The sequence below is a fragment of the Hyperolius riggenbachi genome, chromosome 7, assembly GCF_040937935.1.
Source record: "Hyperolius riggenbachi isolate aHypRig1 chromosome 7, aHypRig1.pri, whole genome shotgun sequence".
In the NCBI taxonomy this organism is placed as follows: domain Eukaryota; kingdom Metazoa; phylum Chordata; class Amphibia; order Anura; family Hyperoliidae; genus Hyperolius; species Hyperolius riggenbachi.
The window spans coordinates 32,709,339-32,716,849 of NC_090652.1; positions in this window are offsets into that span (position 1 = coordinate 32,709,339).

A 7,511-nucleotide genomic window follows, 5' to 3' on the forward strand; every position below is an offset into this window, starting at 1 on the left:
CACTTGGCACAGTTGGTCACTTGGTGACAGAGATTACACATTCAGAAAAAGTGGGCGGAGCATAAAACAGCCAGTCAAATTTTAGCCATTCATTTTAAATAGGAAAATGTAAACTGCAGCCATTCTTAGATTGTTAATTGCAGGGGTCTCAAACTTGCCACACTTGGTCACTGTGTGAATGAGAATAAGATTCAGGAAAGTGGGTGGAGGCTACAACAGCCAATTAAAATTCACCTATTTATTTTCAAGGGGAATATTTAAACTGCTGCCATTCTTACACTGTTAATAGCAGAGGCTTCAAACTTGCTACAGTCGGTCATTGGGTGACTGGCGTCCAAATTCACTAAAGGGACGGGGCCACAAACAGCCAATCAGATTTCCTTGGTGGATAAACTGCTTCCATTCACGTAATTTTGATGCCAGGAACCTGAAAGCTCACAAACTTGGTAATTGAGTGACTGTGTGTCAAGGTTACAAAAAGTGGGCGGAGCCAAAAACAAATTTCACTGGGAAAATATAAACTGCAGCCATTCTTATACTGTTAATGGCAGGGTTCTCAAACTTTGCTCAGTTGGTCACTGGGTGACTGGAATTAATATTCAGGAAAATGGGTTGAGCCTACAACACCCAATCAAAATTCACCTGTTGGTTTTCAAGGGGAATATTTAAATTGCTGCCATTCTTACACCGTTAATAGTAGATGCCTTAAACCTGGTATAGTTGGTCACTGGGTAACTGGGGTTCAAATTCAGAAAGGGGGGGAAGCCACAAACAGCCAATCAGATTTGTTTAATTTCAATGGGAATATACAAATTATTGATACCAAGGACCCCAAAGCTCATAAACTTGGCAAATTAGTGACTGTATGTTAAGGTTAGAAAAAGTGGGCGGCGCCAACAACTAAATTTTTTCCATGGGAAAATATAAACTGCAGTCATTCTTACACTGTTAATGGCAGGGTTCCCAAACTTCACACAGTTGGCCACTGGGTGACTGGAATTGATATTCAGAAATGTTGGTGGAGCCTACAACAGCCAATCAAAATTCATCTATTGATTTTCAAGGGGAATATTTAAATTGCTACCATTCTTACACTGTATCACGCTGGAGCGTGAACAGGTAACGTAGCTCGTACAGTACAAAGATTAGTCAGGTCCAAGCCAAAGTCCTGCACAAGTCAGAGATATCAAGGTACAGAGTAGCTAGGCAATATCGTAGTCAATAAACAGGCGGGGTCATACACATAAGTCAGATGTCAGTCGTATTGTAAGGATCAGGCAATAACGAAGTCAGGGACAGGCAGAGTCGAACACGTGTATCAGATGGCAGAGGTACAGAAGGATCAGACAAGAGCGAGGTCAAGAGGCAGACAAGAGATCGGTACACAGATAAATTTACAATAGATGTAACTTCAATAATATTACTAGAATATTACGAATAAATTACAAAATATATAACTACAAAGTACAAGACTGACTGACTAGAGTACATATATATTGTGCGTCTACACAATATATTAATGTAGCTCAAAATACAGCTGGCTAGGCCAAGAACCAGCAAACTGATTAGTATCAAGGCCAGTGAGTGACTGAGAGCTCTGGTGTTATATACAATTACAAATTCCCAGAAACCACTCCCAATTTAGCAGCACCTCCTGTTTGGTGATGTCACCAAAATGACATCACCACTGACGTTGCTCAGACCCACCTCCTTAAGGTATTAGACATTTCAGGTCTTGCGCGCGTCCGTTTGAAAGCATTGCGCATGCGTGTGCTGGAACTTACTGTCGCAGGAGACCGAGGATGTCGGCATGGGAGACTCGCCAGCAGAACAGCCCCCGTCGGAGACGTCGCGGGACCTGGCGCTGGAAGGTAAGCTTATCACTTTAACCCCCTTCCCCCCCCGAAGGAGTGGTCTCCGAACACTCTTCTCCAGGCTTATCAGGAAATTCCAGATAAAAATCGTGAATTGACTGATCAGCATGAATTTGATGGGCTGGAACCCAAAACCTTTCCTCCAACCCATATCCCTTCCAGTCCACCAAATACTGCAAGGAACCACAAACTTTCCTGGAGTCCAGCATTCTCTCAACTTTATATTCGGGTTCACCATCCACCTCGACTGGCAGAGGAGGAGCTGAGGATGAAATTGTGTTAACTGCTGGTTTTAAAAGAGAGACATGAAAAGAATTGACTCCCTTAATAGACAGAGGCAATGTCACCCTGTAAACCACATCATTAATCATCTCCTGAATGGGATAGGGACCAATAAATCTAGGCCCCAATTTCACAGAGGGTTGTCGTAAAGGGATGTTTCGGGTAGAAACCCATACAAGATCCCCCGGGGAAAATTAAAATTCAGGTGAACATCGAGCACTCCTCCACAAACTGGACCCCCACTGACACTATATTCTCAGGAATACCATGCAGGCGGAAAATATGTGTAATAAATAACTTAACCAGTTCTTGAGCTGAGGGTAACCCAGGGAGAGGTACGAAATGTGCAATTTTACTGAACCGGTCAACTACGACCCAAATTTATTTATTTATTGTATTTATAAAGCGCCAACATATTACGCAGCGCTGAGCCAAATAACTTTTTTACCTCCCGAGGAAGGTAAATCCACCACAAAATCCATCAAGAGGTGAGACCAAGGTCTCGATGGAATGGGCAAAGGCATGAGATGACCTTGGGGAGCAACTCAAGACACCTTATTCCAGGTTCAGGTGGCACAAGCTGCCACAAATGCCTTGCAATCCTTACTAATAGAAGGCCACCACACGTGCCGGGACATGAGTTCCAAAGTTTTAGTTTCACCTGGGTGCCCTGCTAGTTTAGACTCATGAAAAACCTGTAATATCTGGAGTCGAAGATGCTAAGGCACATAATCTACATTAGGGGGTTTCCGAGGAGGACTATCTTGTTGAAATGACTGTAAGGAGTCATACAAATCGGGAAACTCCTGTGTGTGTGTGGCGGCCAGAACACATTGTGCAGGCCGCTCACAATACTTTTAGGGCTCGTTTCTACTATTGCGGTGCAGAATCGCCTGGATTCCACCGCTGATGAAATAGCATGCGGATGCGAATATTTTCGCGTTTTTTGCCGCGAATTCGCATGCGAGTTCGCATAGGTGAGGGTATATGCGAATTTAACCATGTCACTGCCTGTTTGAAGTTACATTGGTACCTATGCGAATTCGCATGAAAATTCGCATACCATAGCCGCATGCGAATTCCCTATTAAATACATTAGCGGCGATTCGCATGCATTCCACTCGCAGGCGAATTCGTTGGCTCTTTTGTGCGTTTTTTAAACGCTGAAAAAAACGCACCTCAACAACGCTACAGTGGAAACAGGCCCATCCACTTGCATTACATGTGCGAATCTGCATGCGTTGGAGGCATGCAGATTCGCGATAGTGGAAACGAGCCCTCAGGGGATGGAATGTCTCAGGTTCAAATGTTCTCGATAAGGCATCAGCCATAACATTTTTATACCCGGGTTGGTATGTTATCACAAAATTAAAACAGGAAAAGAGCAATGCCTATCGAGCCTGTCTGGGGTTAAGCCTTTTAGCCCCCTCAATACTGTATATTCTAGGTTCTTGTGATCCATATACACTGTTATAGGATGAACCGCTCCCTCCAGCCAGTGCCTCCACTCCTCGAAAGCCATCTTTACTGCCAAGAGTTCACGGTTGCCTACGTCGTAATGACGTTCAGCAGAGGAAAACTTTTTAGAAAAGAAGGCACAATGATGCAACCATTCTGGATGGCCAGAAAACTGGGAAAGCATGGCTCCTAACCCTAGATCAGAAGCTTCCACCTCAACTATGAAAGGTAAATTTACATTAGCATGGGTGAGGACAGGAGTCGAGCAGAAAGCATTCTTGAGATCAGAGAATGCCTTATAAGCCTGGGGTGACCAACTGACCGGATCTGCATCCTTTTTGGTTAAATTGGTCAAAGGGGTAACCAAAGAGGAGAAGTTTTTAATAAACTTGCGGTAGTAATTAGCAAACCCTATGAATCGTTGGATGGCCTTGAGGCCTTTGGGTGGTGGCCAGTACTGAACTGCTGATAGTTTCTTTTCATTGATAGACAGGCCAGTATCGGAAATGACATAGCCTAGGAAAGGAACCTGTGTGACCTCGAATAGGCACTTCTCAAACTTAGCAAATAATGAGTTCTCCCGTTTTTGTAATACAAATCTCACATGTCCCTGATGCTCAGACAAGGTATTAAAGTTTATTAGGATGTCGTCTAAATAAACGACCACAAATCTCCCTAATACATCTCTAAAGACATAGTTTACAAAATCCTGGATGACAGCTGGTGCGTTACATAAGCCAAAAGGCACCACAAAATATTCGTAATTACCGTCCTGGGTATTGAAGGCTGTCTTCCACTCGTCTCCCTGACGAATCCTAATCAGATTGTATGCCCCTCGCAAATCTAACTTAGAGAAAATTATTGCTCCTGAAACCTGTGCAAATAGATCATCAATCAAGGGTAGCGGGTACCTATTCTTAATGGTGATTTTGTTCAGTCCTCTGTAATCAATACAGGAGGCAAACCTCCATCTTTTTTTTTCCACAAAGAAAAAGCCGGCGCCGGCTGGTGAAGTTGATGGTCTAATAAACCCTTTCTCTAAGTTTTCTTTGATATATTCTTTCACCGCTAATTTTTCAGGGCCTGTGAGGTTGTAGAGGTGACCTCGCGGAGGCATGGTACCGGGAAACAAATCAATGGGACAATCGTAAGGTCTGTGTGGTGGTAATTTATCGGCTAACAGAGGAGAGAATACAGCAGAGAAATCCTTGTAAGTTGGTGGTAATGTCACCTGTTTGACCCCTAAGCTGAGGAGAGGAATCCCCCTTAAACATACATCCTGACAGTGTTGTGACCAACCGGTAAGTTGTCCTGAACACCAATCAATATGGGGATTATGACTCTGCAACCAAGGCAACCCCAACACGAGAGGACTAGAAGGCATTCTGAACAGATACAACTGGATTTTCTCATAATGTAAAGCCCCGACCTGTAATGAATTCTCAGGTGTAATGGATATGGGTTGCTTGGTCTGCAAAGGTGTATCGTCGATAGCCGTAACATAGAGCTTGTTCTGCAAAGTGAGGGCTGGAATGCCCAGGTTGGCTGCAAAAGTGGCATCTATAAAATTCCCTGCCGCACCTGAATCAATAAAGGCTTCGGGTTGGAACAAATTATTGCCCCAATGTATGGTGACTGGTAAAATAATTTTCTTTATTTTTAGGGGACAAACTGGCCCGCCCAGGTGAAGTTCCCCAACTTCACATAGGCGCTGGAGTTTTCTGGAGCCTTTCTCTTTGCAGAACAGGTCTGGGCAAACTGACTCTTTTCACCACAATACATACAAAGGCCTGCTTGCCTTCTTCTGAGCTTCTCTGCAGGTGAAAGTCGCGAGAAGCCCAGTTGCATAGGTTCTTCACTGGAGGATGTACTACCTACCCTAGGGTTCCCTGGGACGGAATAGACTTTATTCTGACGTCTATGTCTGATCCGTCTGTCAACCCTTATGGCCAGGGAGATAGCATCCTCCAAGTTTTTAGGTTCAGGATGGCTCAAAAGCATGCCCTTTACAGAGTCAGCTAAGCCAACAAGAAACTGGTCCAAGAGTGCTGCCTCCCCCCACTTGACGGATAAAGACCATTTTCTGAACTCGGACGCATACTCCTCAACAGTATGCCTATGCTGACGTAAGTCTCGCAACTTACGAGCAGCTGTGGCTGAAATATCTGGATCAGCATACTGTATATAGTTGCCATAGCATCAAAAAAACTTTCCACAGAAGAAAGAGGTGCGTGATCAGGACTTAACCCATATGCCCAGGTTTGAGAGTCACTCTGCAATAATGTTTTAATCAGAGTAATTTTTAGGGACTCTGTACCAGAGGACCTAGACTTAACCTCAAAGTATGACATACAATGGTTATGGAAGTTACTAAAGTCAGAATGGGAACCTGAAAATGTTTCAGGTAGTGGCATTTTAGGCTCAATGAAGGCTGGAACAAGAGCCGGTGGAGGAGCCTGCTGAATATTAACATTCGCTGGTATATTCATCTGAGTGAGTGTGTTGGATAACTGAGTTAGCTGCGTTTGTTGAGTGGCGACTTGCTCAGTGAGGTGATTGACTGCACCTGCGAGTGTCAGAATCTGGTATCGCAATTCCTCCATAATATTTTTTTTTGGGCCTTGATAATATCACACTGGAGCGTGAACAGGTAACGTAGCTCGTACAATACAAAGATTAGTCAGGTCCAAGCCGAAGTCCTGCACAAGTCAGAGATATCAAGGTACAGAGTAACTAGGCAATATCGTAGTCAATAAACAGGCAGGGTCATATACATAAGTCAGATGTCAGTTGTATTGTAAGGATCAGGCAATAGTGAAGTCAGGGACAGGCCGAGTCGAACACGTGTGTCAGATGGCAGAGGTACAGAAGGATCAGACAAGAGCGAGGTCAAGAGGCAGGCAAGAGATTGGTACACAGATAAATATACAATAAGATATTACTTCAATAATATTACTAGAATATTACGAATAAATTACAAGATATATAACTACAAAGTACAAGACTGACTGACTTGAGTACATATATATTGTGCGTCTACACAATATATTAATGTAGCTCAAAATACAGCTAGCTAGGCCAAGAACCAGCGAACTGATTAGTATTAAGGTACTCTTGTATATATAGGGTAGAGGCGCTCCACAACCTGCTGCTGTACACCTGTGCTGCTGTGACCAGGATAGATCCAATCTCCTCAATATAGCCAGTTATTCAATGTCACAGCGCCAGGGACTCAGTTGGTAGTAAACACTCCAATCCACCTCCAGGGATAGCTCTTGCACGTCTGCTCTCCTCCTATGTGACTCAGTGCACAAAACAGAGAAGCAGAAGAGACGTTCCCTCAGTGGATATATCAGCTTTTATTTCACCATGCAAGGAACATCAATGAAAAAGATAGCACATAACTTACATCAGGAGGGTCCCATGCCAATATAGGACCCCCTCTGGCTGCTTCGCTTCCCACCCTTGTGGTACTCAGAACTATTAGGAATGCGAACAGCAGTGTCCAGCCCGCTCTCGTCCCGACTAGTTTCGTCCTTTCGCGAAAGGCCGAAACTAGTCGGGACGAAAGCGGGCTGGACATTGCTGTTCGCATTCCTAATAGTTCTGAGTACCACAAGGGTGGGAAGCGAAGCAGCCAGAGGGGGTCCTATATTGGCATGGGACCCTCCTGATGTTATGTGCTATCTTTTTCATTGATGTTCCTTGCATGGTGAAATAAAAGCTGATATATCCACTGAGGGAACGTCTCTTCTGCTTCTCTGTTTTGTGCACTGAGTCACATAGGAGGAGAGCAGACGTGCAAGAGCTATCCCTGGAGGTGGATTGGAGTGTTTACTACCAACTGAGTCCCTGGCGCTGTGACATTGAATAACTGATTAGTATTAAGGCCAGTGG